The sequence below is a fragment of the Ochotona princeps genome, chromosome 23 (assembly GCF_030435755.1).
Source record: "Ochotona princeps isolate mOchPri1 chromosome 23, mOchPri1.hap1, whole genome shotgun sequence".
NCBI classification, from domain to species: domain Eukaryota; kingdom Metazoa; phylum Chordata; class Mammalia; order Lagomorpha; family Ochotonidae; genus Ochotona; species Ochotona princeps.
Genome location: NC_080854.1, coordinates 20,602,214 through 20,622,307, shown reverse-complemented (window position 1 = coordinate 20,622,307; position 20,094 = coordinate 20,602,214). Strand labels below are relative to the sequence as shown.

Below are 20,094 nucleotides of genomic sequence, written 5' to 3'. Positions count from 1 at the left end.
CTCTGCGGGGCGGGCTTCCTGCCATTGTGTTTCTCTTTAGACAGAGGATACTGTTCCCCACGTGCGCTCAACCTGAAATGATCAGCACAGGACAGTGGCTTCCGTCGGGGTGGCATTTTCTGAACTCCCAGCCTTCAGTTGGTTGGTTACTTTTCAAAGACTGCAGCAAAAAGAACATCTGAGAATTGAAACTGCCAAGTCACTATGAACTTTGATAATAAACCTGCATATTGCTCACCACCTAAGCCCATCCTATTTTCAAGCAAAAAGGAAAAAAGAAAATCTTCACAGAGCTACTGTATTTTACCAGCAGTCTTTATTGGTTGGTTGGTTTTTAATTACCCTAAATCGAACCACTTACTTAGACCAAGATCAGCAGATTTCTTAAAGAGAAAGATAGTAAATATTTTAGGATTTTCAGGCCAGCTTTGCAGTTGTAGCATTCATAGACAATAGATTAATATGCATTGACTATATTCCAATAAAATCATATTTATGGATGCTGAAATTTCTTAAAATTTGCATGTGTCACATAAAAGTTAGTCTTCCTAAACATTTTTTCTGGCCGTCTAAACATGTTACGACCACTGCTAGTTCATGTTCTAGTAGTGGCAGGCTGACTCTGGCCTGCAGGTGCAGTCTGCTGCCCTGGGTCGGCACTGGAGAGCTGAAGAATCTCTTCTCCTAAATTTCAAGATTCCCCAGGAAGTTTGGGAAGTTCCTGCTTTGTCAAGATCAAAGGGAAAGTGGAGATGCCTGTGACTTCATTTCACAGGAATGAGTTTTCTATATATTTTGTTATGTATTAAAGAGGCGAAGACGGGGGTGAGGGGCTGGGCTGGGCTGGGCTGACCCTGGAGCTGAAAACACAATACAGATCTTGTAACTCTTCCATGCAGATGGCAAGGACCCAGTTTCTTGGGCCATCCCACCCTCTGTCAGTGTTTCATTAGTGGGAAGGTGGGGTCAGGAGCCAGGCTAGGGGCTCCAGCCTGGGACTTGGGCATCTTCACAGCTGCAGTACCTGTCCCACGGCATGCGGATGTTCTTAAGAGAACCTGCAACTCGATCACAGGGAAGCAAGTTCATGGTGAGAGAGGGAGAGTTGTCATGCTGCGCATTCCTCCAGGAGCTTGGGATAGGCTGTTGATCAGTGAGCTGCTTAGATCTGAAAATCTTTAGAATGTAAGACAAAAAGGGGGAACAGCAGGCAAAATAAATCATTTGCTTCACTCAAAGCCTAAACAAAGCTGCATGTTAAGTGTGCATTTGTCCATAAACATAACTGGAAATGCGATTGTACTTCCAGGATGCCCTGCACTGTAATCACTCTATTGATTTGCTAATTCCTCCGTGGATGTAAATCTGAGTAACACTCATTTGCACAACTTTATTGGTGCTAAAGGGAATGATTCACTTTGCTGTTTAAATGCCTGCTACCTATTAATTGCTCTTCTGAGGCTTTTGTACTTCTCACATTACCATACATTTACTTAGAAACAGCAACCATTTCCACCCTCTCTTCCTGGATAGAGAAGAAAGGCAATGGATAAGAAAGTAGAATTTTCCTATGCCAAAGAACTCTAGTGCTGCTCTAGTTTAAACCATAGCATCTGTTTGGTGAGTTGGTTGAATCAGAAGGAGCTCATCTGATTAAGCACCAAAGAAATACATACAGGTCGATGTAGATGCAAAGCAACTGTTGGAGAAAAGGTACCAGCTGCAGACAGAGGAGGAGGGCCACTGGGCAGGAGCTGTGACTCTGAGATCTGGCATGTGACCACCACATGGGATAGAAGTAGGGGGAAGTCTCTTGACTCCTTCCTCCCCCATTCTGTGTCCTGGGGCACCTGCCAGTGGGCCAAGACCCAGTAGGTCAGCCTCCCAGGGCATAGTGCAGAATGAAGACCGGCAGAGGTGGAGGAGCAGGGGGAGGACCTCACCAAAGGGTGAGGAGTCCCATTGCACAGAGTACGAGCACCAGATGCTATTATGTGGAACCCCGAAATGTGGATTCATTTCCAGCCTCTTACTCATCCAATCTAAGGTACAGGAACCTCATCCTTCTCAGTGTGTTCAGCATATTGGCTTGAACACCACCGATTACAGACAAGCTCCAAAAGACTGTCAACTGCAGGAGCTGGGAAGGCCCTGCCCTCTCTTGAGGGCCTGAGAAACCGAGGCGTCACTCAGGGTCCTCCCCGGTCAGCTCAGCCGCAGATCTGGGACAAGAGCCCAGCTGGGTGACTGCTTTGTACTTGGGATCCACAGCTGTGCGATTCCTGTTTTTCCCTAAAGGATCTCCCCCCCCCCCCGCCCCACAAGTTCAAGTTCAAGGAAGAGTAAGAAAGACCATGTGTAGCAGAAGGAGGAGCTCTCTGGGAGGAGTGGGCAGGGCAGAGTCAGGCCATGGATGACCTTCGGAGGCCATCAGACTGGGCTGTGTCCCTGCCAGAGACACCGAGACTGGGAGGGAAGGGCACTTGACCAGAGGAGTGAGCGACCTTCCTTAGGGTTTAACAGCAGCAGGAAAATCTGTTGTAGTATAGAGGCTCAAGGACAAGAGCGAAGAGACTTAGGAAACCGTTGCTGTAATCCTGAAACGAAGTCTCTCTTTGGTTGTCTCTAAATAAGAAAAGGTTATTGTGCTTTATGAAGCTTATTAGAAAAGAGTCAGGTATTGTAAAAAAATTAAAATAATTAAAATGAAAATTGCCACTAAACATCTAGCCATAGGCACTGTTAATATTTTGGTGTATAGTATATCCCAGAAGTGTCTCTTATCCCTGTGATTAGATTGATGATTTTCTGTGTGATCAAATTTTATGTATACACACATAAAAATATAAATTAATGTATCATTAATGACCATGCATTCCATTGTAAAGTTCTATGACACCTACGTAGCTAATTTCTTATTGATAGCTATGTAAGGGGATTTGCTAATACAGAGTTGGGTCTCTTAATATTGTTTTGTACAACTGCACATTTACTCTTTAGGCATCTCTTGGAGGTAGAGGAGGCTGGCACCATTCCTCCTCCCACATGTGGATGATACGCACACATGATAGATGAATGTGCACAGCCAGGCAGCAAAGTGGATGACATCTGAAAGTCCAGCTTCATCATTAACCCATATTACAATAGGTAATCTGGACTAACAGATACTTCTTCCACAGATCTTTTGAGATGAGCATTTTTTTAAAAGCAAAAATGCTGTATGCTGTGGAGATCTATATTTATGAAATTGGGCATCATGTTGGAATTTTCTGGCTGTTTCAGCCTCTCATTTCCACAAATATGGAGAGCCAGAGGCCGTCTTTAAAACAACCATCACTCGCCACTGACTTCCAGCCTTAGCTCTGCCATGTTGAAAACACAGCTGTATCTCCGTCTATCACCATTTTGACCCAGTGGACTCCTTCCTTGACTGATCATGGTCACGTTTTCAGAATGGACTTCCAGAGGCCAAGAGCAGAGTCCAAGCATTAGGAGATGACTTGCAAGACCCGCTCAGGAGTCATCGCGCTGGCGGCGGTAGTTCAGAGTTTATCCAGCAGATGGCGATGACCCACAGACTTTCTGAGCTGGAACAGGCTTTCAGAGTCTGTGGGGTGTCCCAGAAGTGGTTGAGGCGAGGGCATCAAAGAGAAGGTGCCCTGGCTGTCCCCTCGGGTGACTAGTGCCAGCCAAGCCAGAAGTGTTAGATTTTACCTCTGCAGCCAAGAGTAGGGCAACTGATTGATCCTGAATTCTAATGATACACAAAAACCTATTCCTTTGTAAAATAAGAGCTGTCAGTTCAGAAAATCATAAATAGTAGGAAAGATGAGAGGAATTTTTAACACTTGAAAGTTGTCACACCTCTTTCTTTTGGGTTAACTTATTCTGAAAACTGTGTTAATGATGTGTGGAAAAACCGCCTGAACCTACAGTGGTCATGGCACTTGTTGGAGGCCCATACACCAGGACCCACTAAGGTGTGAGCAACACTGTCTCTGCCAGGCCATTCCGGGGTGCTGGGGTTTTAGCAGGAAATAAAATGGGCAGCAATGCAGGGCACCCCGTCTCAGTAAGTACCTAAGTCTGTATTATAACATGTGACATGAATAGTACAGTGTTTATGATGATCAGTGCTACAAGGAAAGGTAAGGGACAAGAGCGCACAGCGCATGTGGGAGCCACTCTGGGACAAGCTGTCGCAGGAGGCTGCTCCCGGAGAGAACCGAGCAGAGCGCCCCCATGTGGCAGCACAGCAAGTGCGAAGTTCCTGGAGTGGCAGTGCGCTCAGGAGAGGTCATGAACAGTAGGAGTCTCAGGAAGCCAGAGCCCCATATGGTCAGCGAGGAGAGAATGGTAGAAAATGAGGACTTCAGCGTTAGCAGGGGACTGCAAGTCAAGTCTTGTCAGTCTGTATTTCCTGTGAGGACTGGATTTTTCTTTCCTAGGTTAGAGGCGAAGAAGGTAGACAAGTAGGGGGTGCCTGTGGCATCTGTTGGTAGAGGCCAGAGACACCTGCAGGCCATCCCACAGTGCACTGGACAGTCACCAACTCAAAGCGCTCCCCAGCCAGCATGCCCGGCCACAGTGGTGAGATTAAGAAAGGACAAAAAATAAAATGTGAAAACCTAACCCCTGCTCATTGTAAAGCAGCCATCATCCTGGAGAACAAACAGGAAGTCCAAGAGAAACAGTGAGAGAAAGCATTTCTCAGACTTAAGGCACACATGAAATCTGCATAGCCAGCCAGGACACAACAGCAAAACGCCCGGGTGTGTGTGTGCCCAACAGCACGGCAGTTACCCTTGGCAAAGGCAGAGCTTTCCTTTGTCATTCTGCTCTGTTTTTGAACAATGTGGTTGTCGTCCACCGAAGGTTTTGTGCAGTCCACTAGTGGATTGGAATTTTTTTTCTAGGAACAATTTTAAGTCAAGTAGGCAATGGCAGTGAATAGAGCGTCGTGTAAGCTATTTTATTATTAGCACCGAAAGGTATAAAGTTGGAATGCATTAGGTAAGTCAACAAAAAGAACAGATGTTGATTTTGCAAACATTCATTGTTGCCACATGCTTTCTGAAGGGAGCCAAGGCTGCCCTTGCCCTTCAAGGGTTCAGGGTTGAGTCCAGTGGCCAGGTATCTGAACAGCCACCTGGTTTATAGCATGTGTCATAGAAAACAGTCTGGAGTTCTGAGGAGGGCAGGGTTGAGAACAATCACCAGGGGTTGGCAAAGGCTTTACAATGAGGTGACGTTGCGTGGTTCTGAGAACTGATTGATGTGTCCCCAAAGGGATGAGAAATCAGTTCACCCAGGCCAGCGATCATGTGGGTTGAGTGCTGAGAGAGGCCGTACATAGTATGCCCAGGTCTTGTCGAGAGGTTGAAAGGAATGAGGACAGACTGGTGAGGTACCTCAGCTGTTGAGCATCCTCTGCAGTGGCTCTCTGGTCTCTTCTTGCTCACAGGAGAGAGGTTACCACCCTCAGCCTGAGGTCAGAGTCATCCACATTCTACCACCTCCCTTAACTGCTCCTGGTTTCACAGCATGACCCCCTGCCTGAGCAGATAGCATTCCAGCTGCCCCAACTCCCCAGAGCCTGGGCTTACCCTTCCACCTTCTCATCTTTCTCTGCTCATTACATCCCAGCCAGTTGGCACTTTCTCAAGGTGCAGGTTGCAACTTGCTTCACCCACCATGTCATCCCATCCATTAAGCAGTGAGTGCTCAGCCTTAGCCATCACGGATTTCCCTCTAATGAACAACGGGTTCATGATGGCTCCATGCTGCATTGCTTCCCAGTGGCTGCGCAAATGGGTTTGGCTCCTAACCACTCCACTTCTGATCCAGTGTCATGCTAAAGCTCCTGGGAAGGCACCAGTTGATTGCTCATGAGGGAGACACAGATGGAATCCTAGGCGCCTGACTACAGCCTAGGCCTGCTCTGGCTGTGGAGGGTCTCTGGGCACCTCAACAGTCAGCATGTGCCAAATCTAGTGGATGGCAAGTCATTCCCTCTCTGCTTTTCAAAGAAATAAAATTTTTAAAATCTGGAGATGAGACAGTAACTTAAGCCTTGAAAGTCGCTTACTGTGGTGTTCCTGTTAGCAAAGACAAGAGAGAAATCAAGGTCTTAAAGAACTCTAATTGACAGATGCAAACCAGTTTTTCAGTGGAAGCAATTTGATTTTTTTCCTAGTTGTATTTATAGGGTAAAGCTATTGTGTAAAGAATATGGAGTGTTATAATGAACAGTGCCGGTCATAGAAGTTCTATAGTAGATAAGGATTTTATTTTCAGATGGCTAGATTTTTACTAATCCCCATTGAAATTAAGGACGTCAGTTTGAATTGCGGAGAAGTAATTGATTTTCTGCAGAGATGACTGAATGTAACAGAAGGAAAACCCTTAGAAAATTAAGTGTTGATGATTTAACGTATTCATTAGAATTATTTGGCCAATTCTGCATATACATTCTGGAGACTATCAGTAATATACACATCCTGCTATTGCTGGTGTTTTTCTAATAAACCAGAGTTGAAACTGATTTTTTTTTCATAAAAAGATGCATTGTTTATTTGAAACACAGAGTTATAGAGAGAAACAGGGAAATCTTCCGTCTGGTGGTTCACTTCCCAGATGGCTGCAACGACCAAGCTATGTCGGGCAGAAACCAGGAATGAAGAGCTTCCTCTGGGTCTCCCACATTGCTGTGGAGCCCCAAGACTGGAGTCATCTTCCACTGATTTCCCAGGTACATCAGCAGGGAGCAGCTCGGTCTTGACCTAGTGTCCATATGGGATACTGGCATTGCAGGCAGCAGCTTAACCTAGTATGCCACAACACCAACCTCAAGTGATAGTTTTTACTTTGTTTTATTTGTTTTAACAGAGAAACTGGTACATTTCCATCTACTGGTTCATGCCCCAAATGCTGACACAGGCCATGCCTGGGCCAGGCCGAGGCTGAAGCAAGGAGTTCAGGCTGTGTGTCCAGGGTGTGTGTCGGTGACACAGTCCTCTGAGTCATCACCAGGAACTGCATGGCCAGGACACTGACCCAGGAGCCAGAAACAGGCAGGGAACTGAGGTGTCCGGTGTGGGGTGCAGGCGTCTGAGCCACCAGGCTGACGGCCTGCACCCTAAGTGATAGTTCTGAAGTATTTTTGTTTTTGTTAGTGCAGATACTTGATCTCAAAATAGTTGAATTTCTTTGCCTTCTGAATTTGTCTGCTGTGGGCCGAGTCTAACGTTCAGGCATCACCTCCTGGACCATGTATTCCACCATCACCCATTTCTTAACTGTGATAACTTCTTTCCTACACAGAAATTATCCTAATGTGCATGTTTTATACTGTGAAACTTTTGTCTGTCGCTATAGAGCTATATTCTCTTCATTTTGTCTGAAATATTGTCCTTTTAAATTATTTTGCTCCACCACATGCAAAAGTCCTATTTGTATGCTTTTAAGTTATAGTCTAGTTCACTGTATTTTGATAAATACCAGCAAAACCTCTCAGTCGCTGAGTTTAGCTCTCGTCCTCTGTGCGCCACCTCGGCTGTCATTCTCTCCTGTTGTTCAGCCCACGTTCTCAGCACACTGGAAGATCTTCTCAAATTCATTCCCCACATCAAAGTTTCGAGTTTTTGTAGCACAGATTTTCATTTTCATTGTAGGTGCAAATTTTCATGCTCCCAGGTAAATTTAGGCTGTGGTTTCATTCTACGATGAATGACTTTAAGCATACTAGAAATACGAGAAGCATGCTACTCACCGTGTCCCGGCCCTGTTGGATTTTGTCAGGGAATACCTTTGTTCTGGGGGCTACAGGAGCTTTCTCAGCAATTGGGGCTACCCCCAAGTACTTCCCAACGTTATTCCCTTCCATCTTTATGAGAGAAGCTTGCAATTCATGTTTGTGATTCCCCGTAAAAGTTTTAATTCTTTCACTAACAAGTATATATAACAAATATATGTACTGGTAAACAGCATGGTGGTGTTTTGAATGTTTCAGCATTTCTTATAAACAGTATGATGTGGCAAGCTTCTTTGTGCAACTAACTCCCCCTATAATCTCTCCTCTCCCCAAGTTTTATTGCTGTAAGGGGTTATACCATGTGAATAACTTACTCCTCAGTTGCTTTGTTGTTAGACATTGAAGTTTCCGTTTTTGTGATGGCGAGCACGTTTGCGATGAGCAGTCTCACACGTGCCTTCTTGGACATGTGTGCGTGGAGGTAGCAGTGCTGGGCGGCAGCTCTGCTGAGCTGAAGTTGGTAAGAAGCCATGCCTCCAGGGCTCTTGTTCCACATCCTTCCAACACTTGTATTACCAGACTTTTAGATCAGATCTGTCTGATGACCATAAAATGATACACTGTTACCGTTTGGATTTACACTTCTCCATTTCTAATGAGGTTCGGTGTCATTCATAGCATCCTGTAAATCAACTACTTATATGATCTGTTCATTTTTATCGATATATTCACCTACTTAGTAAATATCTGTTGGAATACGGTTGTATGCTAATAAAATATATTTAATAAATGTTATCTATGCATGATTGATAAGTAATCCTTACTCAGTAATATGCATTGTAAATGTCTTCTGCTAGTCTGTGACAGCTTTCACCTGAGTTATGGTAGCAATTACTGGATAGAAGTATTTTACTCTAATGTAATTAAACACGTCAGTATTTTCCTTTGTGGTTCATACTTCCTATTTCTTACACTATTTCATTTTTCCAAAATCATAGTGAAATAACCTACAATTTATTCTAAAAGTTTTCAAGTTTTCCCTTTCGTGTGTAGAGATTTAAATGTAGCTCAACTTTACTCTTAGAGATGCAGAGAACCTAGCTTAGTGTTTTATCGCCCCCGGAGGACCAGTGTCCCCCACGCCTGTCTCCCATTTGTGTGTCTGATATCTCTGCTGTCGCTACATTTCCGCATCTGCTCCCGAGTTCTACCAGCTTCCGCCCCGCCCCACTTCAGGATCAGTGTTGGCTCTTCCCTTGACGAAGCAGATCCTTCCGGTAGATCTCTCTAGTCCTCCTTACATTTCTTCACAATTTCCTGTCTTTCTTTCCTGGATTCTTTGTCCTTCAGTGGAAATTCCGGAACAAGTCATTCTGTTTCATGAAAAACTTGGTTGGGATTTTAAAAATCAGAAATACCTTGAGAGTTAAAATTAGATTTGTATTGACTACATAAGTTAATTTCGGAAGAGCCGATGCCTTTCTGCTCTACAATCACACCATCGTGTCCGTGTTTCATCTCATTTGGATCACCTTCAAAGTCGTAGTGCACTTTAAGCCTTTTCTCCTTAAAAGTCCTTTATACCTTTTATCAGATTCATTGCCAAGTCCCTACACTTGCAGTCTGTTTAAATTTCTTTGATCAGGATTTTCAGTATCATCGTTCAAGTCTTACAGATCCTTGCTAATTTTGTATCAGTTTGATCTATCAATCATTAAGAGAAATGCATTTAAAAGTGCCCACAGTATCTCAATTGCACTTCTCGCAGTTTTTCTCTTGATATATATGTGCAGTTGTAATACTGGTACCTAGACTTTTAAGATCATTTTATATTCCTGACGATTCTTTTAATCCATATTTCATAGCCACGTTGTTCATTAATGATGTTTCTTCCTTTTTTCCTTGAGGCCTGGCCTGCCCAGTGAGAGCACAGGTACACCAGCTTGCTGTTGCCTGGAATATCTACGACATTGTTTCACTGTTGATCTTTTTGCGTCACCTTTTAGGTGCTTGCTGGAACTATGATGTGGCTCAAACTTTCAAAGTCCAGTCTGACAAAGTACTGTCCTTTAAACAACCAGTTTCTTACCCTTGACGATGTTATAATTGTCGGTGTGTTTTACATATTTCTGCAATTTTGTGGGGGTTTTTTTTGCTTAACTTTTCCCAACTTCTTAAATGGAGGATCTTTGCTTCCACTTTTGTTTTGCTATTTTCTGTAGGAGTGACTGTATTTTCTTATCTCTAATGGCTCCTTTGTGAGGATGAAATATGCTTTCTCTTATTTACTGTCTGCCCTCAACAGTCATCCGCATTGGCCTCCAAAGCCAGGAAAAGACCGGGATTTCATCTGTATGTCAGTTCTTCCCCTGGAACATTAGTTTTCAGTGTTTTTTTTTTCCATCATGTTTTTAATAGCCACACATTTAGGCATGTATTTAGTTGCTTGTTTAGACTTTTCCATACATTAACTTGTTTCCTTGCCCACAACTCGTTGAATATTATTCTTTCCTTCTGCCTGTTTGCTTGAACTAACTTTTGGATAAAGCCTCTCGCAGGCTTTGTCGTCACCTTTTGGTTTCACCCCCGCTGTGGTTCAGTCGGCTCACTGAATACAGATTTCTGGGCTGACAGTTCTTCCCAGTGCTTTGTCTTACAGGAGGGAGGGAGGGAGAGAGGTTGTGAGTACCTCCAGGTTGAACACTTTGTTCATCAGAATACTTAAGAGAGATTGGAAGCATGGATGTTGGCCAAATATGAAGCCACTTTTAGAACCACGGAAACCCATTCAGAGTTTAAGATATTGTATCTCCTGCCTAGTAGGTTATGACCTCATCTCCCCTCTCTCGGGCATGTCAGTGTCCCTGTTTTAGGTCATGGTCCCCAACTGCGAGATTTGAGCTGAGGCCCCTCCTGAAGTGAGCCACGGTAGTCGTGCAGGACTTCACCTGTCAATGGTTCTGAGACATGGCATTGCTGGGCCATTGCTTCCTTGTGAAAACCTCGGAACATTCACTTATGCACACCTGAATGGCGTAGGCCAGTCACTCACTGTAGCCTCCAGATACAGGCAAGAGATGCAGAAAACACAGTGCCCGAGACTGCTGCTGCAGGGACGTGACAGACAGCTTCACCGCAAAATGAATTTTGTAAGCAAAAAGAGTACATCCTAAAACAGTGGCTACAAAGTAGAGTGCAGCAACTTCATAAGCCAGTAGCTGGCATTTATCATGGTTGAGTGGTGCATACTGTACCAAACTGGATGGGCCATTCTTGTATGTGACTGACAGCACAGAATAGAACCCAGCGACACCACAACATGTGAGGAGTGTGGTGTGCTACAGTGTGACAGCAGCCAGTGTCATTGAGCCATGGGACCGTTTCAGTTTCACTGCGCTATATGCAATCCGTTGCAGACCGGAACATCCTTGTGTGCTGAGTGACTTTTTCTGGCACTCCTAAATCCACCTGACAATCTAATCTTTATAACTGAATTATTGCCTTTGGCATGCAAGCATGATTCCGTATCCACAGACAGGCTTCCCTCAACCTCACAGCCATCCGCCGGCCATCCCAGTTCTGTCTTCCTGTAAGCTGGAGCCACTGTGCAACATTCATGGCGCACTCTTTTCCGGTAGCCTCCTGTTCACCCTTCAGTCCACTCTGTGCGTGTGAAGAGCACTGAATTTTTTACTTAAATACCAAGTCATCTCACAGACATGTCACTTTCAATTAACTTTTTTTTAAAAAATTAAATGATAACAACCACTTTTACTCTTAGGATATTTTCCTATCAGTGGAATTACAAAGTCAGTCAACTGAAGCACTGCCAAATTATCCCATAGAAGCAGAGATGGGAGCGTGACATGCACGTGGGAGAGAAAGAATGGGGAGAGATTACTTTCAATGTCTCCTGGCCCTGCGGAGAGTAGTTTTCTGCCAGTGACAGGCAGTTCATAATTGCTACCCAACTCAGTGAAAATGACTTAGATACTTAGGGCATCCTCCATTTTTCAGTTGGGGTTTTCAACAAAAACTTACTATTGCATTTATCATGAGCAGAGTCCGTGTGAAAAAGATTTGGCTCTCGCAAGGAACATCCATTTACTTACTCCCGTATTTAACAAATTCATAATGTGTGCCTGCTGTATACATACATAACACTGAAATCTTGATGCTAACCACAATTTCAGCCATTTGGGATATATGAATTGCCTGTGTTTACCACCTCCACACCTGAAGTATAACTACAGAAGGTGGCTCAAAATTTGCCATTCATTATTCTCTGAAGTTTCAAAGACTTTAAGTGTGAGATTTCCAACATACCATGAAAAAAATAAAATAGGGCCTCAGGTTTACCTGCTGTGTTCACAGCCAGCTCTCACATTACCCAGTGTCTCTTCAGCCCTTCCGTGAGCAGGTGCAGAACACCTTGGCTTCTGGCCATCTTGGGAACATCCCACAGTCCCACTAACTGTAGAAGGGGGGCCTCTAAGGGAAGAAAATGCAACTTGTGCTGGAATGACTGGTTTAAGCTCTCCCGGAGGCGGGGACCCCTGGAGCTCTGTGCTGGTGGAAGCTTTGAAACCAGAGCTCTAGAAGTCAGTTGGTGCCTACAGTGCTGTGCTTGGACTAGGGTCAAAGAGCGAGTTTTGTGAAGCATGATGAGCAGAAAAGAGCAAACTTTTCTGCCCGTAACAGGTCCTGAGAGCTGCTCTCTCCCAGGCCTCCCTTCCCAACTACCATAGAAACACGCACGTGCACACACACAAACACACACACACACACACACACACACACACACACACACACACACACACACACACACCAGTAGGTTCATTCTGCCATAAGGCTGTGGCCCCTGGGAACACAGCCAGGCTTTGTAACTTAACCACTTGGCACAAATACCTGTTTGCAATATTTCCCAAAAAGGGATCTAACATTATAGTTTGATCATCATCTATTCCCACTGGTCATGCATGAGGTGCTGCGGTTCCACTCACCAAACCCACCTTCACTGCCCAAGACAATGTTCATCTCCAACAGTCTGCCACTTGCCTTTAAGCTATACAACATTTTGCTTAAGATCCTCGAACGGATTCTTGGTAGAGTTTAGATTCTTAGCATGCTTCTTGTGGTTGGATTTCTGTGAAAAAACCCAGCTGCCTGCTGCTTTTTATGCACTTTCATTATTCCTAATCCTGTAGAAAGTTTTTCTTGATTTTCCTGCGTTGTGTGAGTTCCTGCAGTGCGCCAGGAGTGAGCCAGGTGTTGATTGTACAATGGAAACCAAAATAGATCATATTGCTTTCCTAAGGATTTTACAGTCTGGCAAGAGAGTTACATTCATGAAATCATCACACTGTAAGCATACAGTTGCAAACTCAAGGTTCTACAGGAGGAAGACATGAGAAGAACAGGAAGGACATGAGATCTTAACTGGAGTACAAACAAGGCATCCCTATGAGAGTGATTTTGAGCCCAGGTGTAAAAAAGTTAAGAGTCAAGGGATTGGGCAGTGACAGGTATTTGGAAGCATAGGGACTAGCAGGTGCAGATACCCCGAGGCAGAAGATAGCATGAGTTATCAACAAAACTAAAGGAAGAATCAGTGTGGCTGGTGTAGGGTGAAAGACAGACATGGATGTGAGATGAGGCTCAAGCACTTGACCAAACCACAAAGGGTTCATTGAGATTGTCAGAGACTCAGGCCCTGGGTCTGATCTGTCATTGTTCCACCAACCAGCCAGTCGCTGAGCACTGCAGCAAGACAGTGCCCCAATTCTGCATCACTACGTGGGGATATACCTCGCTAGGTAGGATACAAAGATCAGTTACTCCTCACTAACTAAGTTATTGAAGATTTCTCTGTGCATCCCTCTTTTTTTTAATTAAATTTATTCATTAATTACATTGTGTTGTAATTACATAGAATCTGGGATTCTCCCCCCCACCCTCCCCCCATGGTGGGTTCCTCCACCCCGCTGCATAACCATAGTTCAAGTTTAGTTGAAATTCCCTCCCTGCAAGTATTTGCCGAGCATAGAGTCCAACATCCCATAGTCCAGACAAGTCCATCTACTTATTGGGAAGACCCTCTCTGGTCTGAGGGCAGAGTCAGTAGAGTATCTTCCCGGTCAAATAAAAGCACTAATATACCATCTGCAACAATTAACATCATTATGGAATTAATTGACATGGTATTGAGCAGTCAACATGTTAAAAATAAATGCGATTTCTTAACCACTTTCTGTGACCCCCCATTCACAGTTCAATTTTAGTTAATATACTACAAATGACATAATATCCATAACATAACATGATATGCTTAACATCATATCATATTAAATTAAGGCAAACATGTGGTATCTAACCTTTGGGGATTGGTTCATTTCCCTTAGCATTATGGTTTCCAGTTTGGCCCGTTTGGCCCATTTGGCCACAAAGAACTGCATTTTGTTTTTTTCAATAGCTGAGTAGTATTCCATGGAGCAGATGAACCATAGCTTTCTTATCCAATCCTCTGTTGATGGGCATTTTGGTTGTTTCCATGTTTTTGCAATTACTGATTGTGCTGCTATGAACATAGGAGTGCATGTTGGTTTCTCATAAAACAGGTGTTCTGGATATATTCCTAGGAGTGCTATAGCTGGGTCATACGGTATGTCGATTTTGAGTTGTTTGAATATTCTCCATACTGATTGCCATAGAGGCTGTACCAATCTGCAGCCCCACCAGCAGTGGAGTAGGGTTCCTTTTTCCCCGCAACCTCGCCAGCAAGTGTTGTTGGTGTTTTTCATGTGGGCCACCCTTACTGGCGTTAGGTGGTATCTCATTGATGTTTTAATTTGGATTTCCCTTATTGCCAGGGAGCTTGATGTGCATCCCTCTTAAAACTGTTCCTCAGTCGTTAATGTATGGCTTGTTAGATTATAAGCCTGCTTGGATTATCCTAAAATTCACTAAACTCAGTAAAATCTGGCTTGAATACTATAAGTTGCTAAATATAAATATGAAAAAAAAAAACACAAGACAGCTGAATAGTACCCTACAACCATTTTAAGGCTTACAGCAGTCGATTATGTATAAACTAAAATGGAGATGTCAATGAAGTAGTTACAGGAGGTAGTTGAGAACTTGCATTTTCTAGCACATTGGTCATTCAGTAACATATTAGTGAACTTCATGATGTTGTAAATTTCCATTTTTCTTTCTGTTGTTGAATTTGTGTTGTGGCTTTTCATTTGAGGGGAGGATATTCTGCCATTACTTTCAGATCAAAGATGGTTTCCCAATGAAACTGGTGAATTTATCTTGACAATAAGATGCTGGACTCTGCCTGGTCCATGCCCGCAATGATGGAATGAGGACTGTTTACGAGCTGTGCTACTGTAATAATATGGAGGGAATCAATGTGGGGGAGGGCCTGGGGAGGAGTTAGGGGGAATCCTAGAGCCTATGGAGCTGTGTCATAAAATGAAATAATAATACTAAAAAAATAATGTGCCTGGGAAGGCAGTGGAGCATGGCCCAAGTCCTTGGGACCCTGCACCAATGTGGGAGTCCTGGAAGAAGCTTCTGGCTCCTGGCTTTGCAGCTATTTGGGGAGTAAGCCAGCAGATAAAAAACATTTCTCAGTGTCTCTCCTTCTTTCTGTAAACCTGCCTTTTAAAAAAAAATAAAAGGGGGCCAAGCATGATAGCCTAGTGGCTAAAGTCCTCATTTTGCATGCACTGGGATCCCATATGGATGCCAGTTCTAATCCCAGTGGCCTGCTTCCCATCCAGTTCCCTGCTCGTGGCCTGGGAAGCAGCTGAGGATGGCCCAAAGCCTTGGGACCCTGCACCTATGTGGGAGACCTGGAGGAGGCTCCCAGCTTTTGGCTTCAGATTGGCCCAGCTCTGGTCATTGTGGCCACTTGAGGAATAAATCATTGGATGGAGGTATACCTCTCTGTCTCTCCTCTTCTTTGTATGTCTGATTTTCCAAAAAAATAAATAAATCTTTTTTTAAAAAAATCCTTAAAAAAAAAGAATACAAGGCTCAGTGTACAACCCAGTCCCGTTGATTGAAGAGGGGCTGTGCTACATGACGCTAACGTGCATCTTCTGGTGAATCTGTCGTCTGGACTCACAGCTACAATCCTCAGAGCAGCTGACTCCCAGGCTGCACTGTTTCTGTTTTTTTCCATGTAAGTAAAATTATCTAGTGATTCCTTTTCCAAATTTTGCTTGATGCAACGAATACTTGCGATCACTCTAAGTCAAGTGTGAATTCTGGGATCAGAGAATGTTAGTGCTGGGAAAGAGCTCGGACTTCATCAGTCCAATCCTGTTCCTTGTTAGCTTGGAAATGCTGTGACCCAGAGATGAAGGGACCCGGGTTATGTAGCCTTCTGGCAGTCAGTTGGATTCCATGACCAGAGATATTTCCAAGAATCTCCTATTTTTATATCCAAGAAACTCATGATTTATAGGAAACTCATGCTGCTCAAAATAAAGCAAACATACTAGGTTTTCTAAGACAGAAGTTCTCTTTTAATCTACTAACCAGAATTTACATATTGTTTATTGGTTTTTCCCTGTAATGGATCAACCCAGGAACTTGTTTTGCATTCAGTTAGTGGCCTGATTATTCCAGTTCTAATAAATGTCTCCCTTTTAATGTTCTCATTTCCTAATTAACCAAGTGCCAAGTAGAAAGAGATAAGTTATGCTGTTTAATTACAATAACCCCAGGCTCCTGGGAGAATTCTTATCACTGCCTTGAACTGTACGTCCTGTGCTAACTCAGAAATAGCACTGGTGAAATTGTTATGTACGCCATGGATTTGAGATCTGAGGTGATGGGTTGTCAGGGAATGAGCAGTGAACTTTAATTTAGGTTTCTTTGAGTCGTGCTGGGTCTGGTCCTCTTTGGGCTTATGTCTTTCCTTGAATTAGTAAATGACTTGTAGCCAACATTGTTAGGAGAGACAGTTTGGAGTGCTGGGAAGATCCTGGAGTATACCACCATTAATCCAGGTTTGCAGGTCAGCTTTGCTACAATGAGCTCTCTGTCACTCCAGGTTTGTCACACAGACTCTGAGCCTCAGTTGATTGCTCTGTGAAATGGACTGGGGATACCAGTTGATCTCTAAGTCTTCCACAAACACTACAAGTTCTTTGACTCTAAGTCCTTAAAATTCTGTGATCCCTTTCTCTACCTCCATTTTATGTTTTCCTTCCTGAAACTGAGTGACCTCTGATTTCAGACATATTTTTGTGAAAATCAAAGGACTGTATCAATGGAATAATATGTGTCTTAACTTACTAAGTGAGCAGTTAATCTGGATTTTTATTTTTAAAGATTATTTACTTATTTATTTAGTTATTATTAGAAAGGCAAAGTTACACAGAGTGGGAGAGTAATCCTTCACCCACTGTTGTTCTCCATTGTCTATGATTGTCAGATTGAGACCAGGCCAGAGTTGGGAGCCAGGAACTCCCTCCTGGACTGCCACATGGATGACTGGGGCCCAAATACATGGGGCATCTTCTTCTATTTCAACCAGAAGCTGAATCAGAAATGCAGCAGCTTGGATAGACAACTATTCCAGTGTGAGCTGCTAGCTTCAACAGTGGTGGCTTAGCCCCTTGCACCACAAAGCTGGCTGCTCGTTGTCAGTTATCCATTGTAATCATGACATCATCTCATAGCAATGTATCCGTGACCCTTTTCTCCAAGAAATCACTCCCAAGATAAGGGCATCTCCATTCCTCCACCAAGTTCTTTAGGTCCTGGGTTCTTCTTGGTGAAGTATCTTCTTCTTTTTAGTTCCAAAATGCATGCATGGTAAGGTATTTGGAAGGGTCATGTGATCTGGTTATACTTCAGGCTCTTCTTCCTGTGAGATGCATGATGTTGGTTTGAAGAGAATTGCATGGCTTTAGTTTCCACATCTATAAACCGTGACAGTTGGACAGATGGCACTTATGATCTTGTTCAGCCGCAAACTTCTAATTCTGTGAAAGGCACGGGATCAGAAGACTTTTTGGCAGGGGGTTGGGGACTGTCTTTGGATTGAGGGGCAGAGCCTCACTTTTCCTCTGCAGAAACCTCCCCTCTTAAATAGGCCTAGCTGAGGACAGTCACACCATAGTTTGATGTTGTTGGGAGTCCCTCCTCCACCTGATAGAGTGTGTGTATGTATGTGTGTGTGTGTGTGTGCACCTTTGGTGTATATGCGAAAAATATTGGTAAAAAGAAGAGTAGGAATTTCAAGAAATCTAAGATGTGGTTCCTACTGTCACAGGGTTCAGAATTGAGTTTGGAAATGCAAGGGCAACATCCTCAGGTAGGGAATTCAGAAGACGCACATACCATTGAACACATCTGTTCATTTCATCAAAGGCTGGCAGCTTCAGCATGTATCCATGAATGGATCACCCTATTCCAGGAGAGGAAGGAATGCCCTACCCTGATCTTGTCTCCCAGAAGGGTGTAATAGTCTCTACATTATCACAAGATTTTGGTCTTTTGGTGATCCCCCTTCCACTTTATCTCTGTAGAATCCATGCCAATGGGTAGGACAGGCAAGACATATGTAGGGAGATAGCGAAAGGAACAAGACGATAGTGTGGAGCAGAGTATTGGCCAAGATATATTCAGGACACACACAATTTCACTGTACTGTGGCTTTTGTAAGGAAAAAGAATAAAGTTGCAAATACAATTTGGAGTTAATAAGTAACCCAAAAGAGAGACCAAGGAAACACTCTTACATTTCCATCTCCATGTTTTTGAGAAGGTTATTTCATCTTTCTAAGTTTGTATCTCCACCTGGCAAAATGGGGACAATAACGCCAATTTCATAAGATTGTTGTGAGGACTAATAGAAACAAGATGTAAAGAATTCCACTGAGTGATGCGTGTGTGTTCATTTTGCACTTCCCAGGCTCGCTCTTCTTCCACAGTGTTGTCTTTTCTCGACTACTGGGAGAGAAGTCACCAGATAGACCTTGGATTTGAGTTAAGCTTGGCCAATTACTAAGTCATTGATTTTAAATTGTTTAATCCTTCTTAACCTCAGATTACTTATCTACAAATTGCGATTAATCATATTTATATTGCAAGATTATTGAAAAGCTTATAAATGTAACCATGTTAAATGGCCAAAGATAACAAGGAGAGAGACGGTAGGTTTGCATAAAAAATGGTGATGGATGCAAAAGAGGTATTGTCATGGAGATCCCTAGACCAGGGAGACGGACTGTACCTTGTGGGACACTGGAGGTAGCACGTCAGGTGGCATGCCGTAAGACAAAGATGGAGGATCTGGACATTGATGAGGATATGTACAAGAATGTCAAGAATATGCACAAGGCAAGGGGAAACTCCCTGGAAGTAGAGAGAAGTACCAGCTGAAGGCAAAGACCAGCTCTCTATGTACGCATTTTATCATTCTTTTTCCCAATGGATTCTTTCTTATGAAGTCCAGCGATTCTGAATACAGGAGAGAAATGGAGAGTGAGCAAAGGACAGAAGGAAGAAGGAGGGAGAGAACAAGGACAGGAAGATAGACAGATGGAGAGAGATGAAAGGAAGGTGCTGTCCTCTAGGGCTGGTTGTGTGAAGACAGTTGGCATGGCTGCGTTGCAAGCAGGCAGCTGGAGAGAACGCAAGGCAGAACCTGCGTCCAAGTGCACAGGTGGCAGTGACAGGCTCGAACGCCAGCTGACAAGGGAGCCGTTTTGAATAAAACTGTGGGGAATTGACATGAGGAAGTGAGAACATCACCTGCACTATGCTATCATACCTCCACCAAGGTGTGCCTGAGCCCCTGGAGTGATATCTGATGGGCATCAGCAACCTGCCCTCAGCTGCCGGAGTCAGCCCTGACCTAAAAACTGGGGCATGAAATGATGAGTGTAGGGCTAGCCTGTGCCCACCCAAGTGTGCTATAGTGAGGGATGGGAGTGTGCCATGAAAGGCTTTGAAAGGCCACCACCTGCCATGAATCATTATTTATATATATGTATGTATGTATGTGTATATATATATATATATCCCTAAATTATATATATATATATAACCCTAAATAAGACATTTACTTTCTGTTGATTTTTATATAAGTGGCATCCAACTGGGTGTGTGATCTTTTAGGAGTTGGAATTTTTTGCATGGTATCATGTGACTTGAAGCCATGTGACACATCACACGCTCATTCATTTCATTTCCCCTGATGTGTAGTTCCATAGATGTAGCGTGATTCACTTACTCATGCTGTGGTGATGGACATTTGCGCTGTTGGTTGTTCCTGTGAACAGCAAATATTTGGGCACTTTTTGCTATTGCCAATGC

The 20,094-nt window shown here is 43.7% G+C and overlaps 1 protein-coding gene across 1 annotated transcript in view; it reads left to right on the top strand.

The window, feature by feature from the left end:
- The window catches only part of EGFLAM (EGF like, fibronectin type III and laminin G domains), a 99,021-nt gene that overhangs the window by 31,930 nt on the left and 46,997 nt on the right, over positions 1-20,094 (top strand). The window lies entirely within an intron of this gene.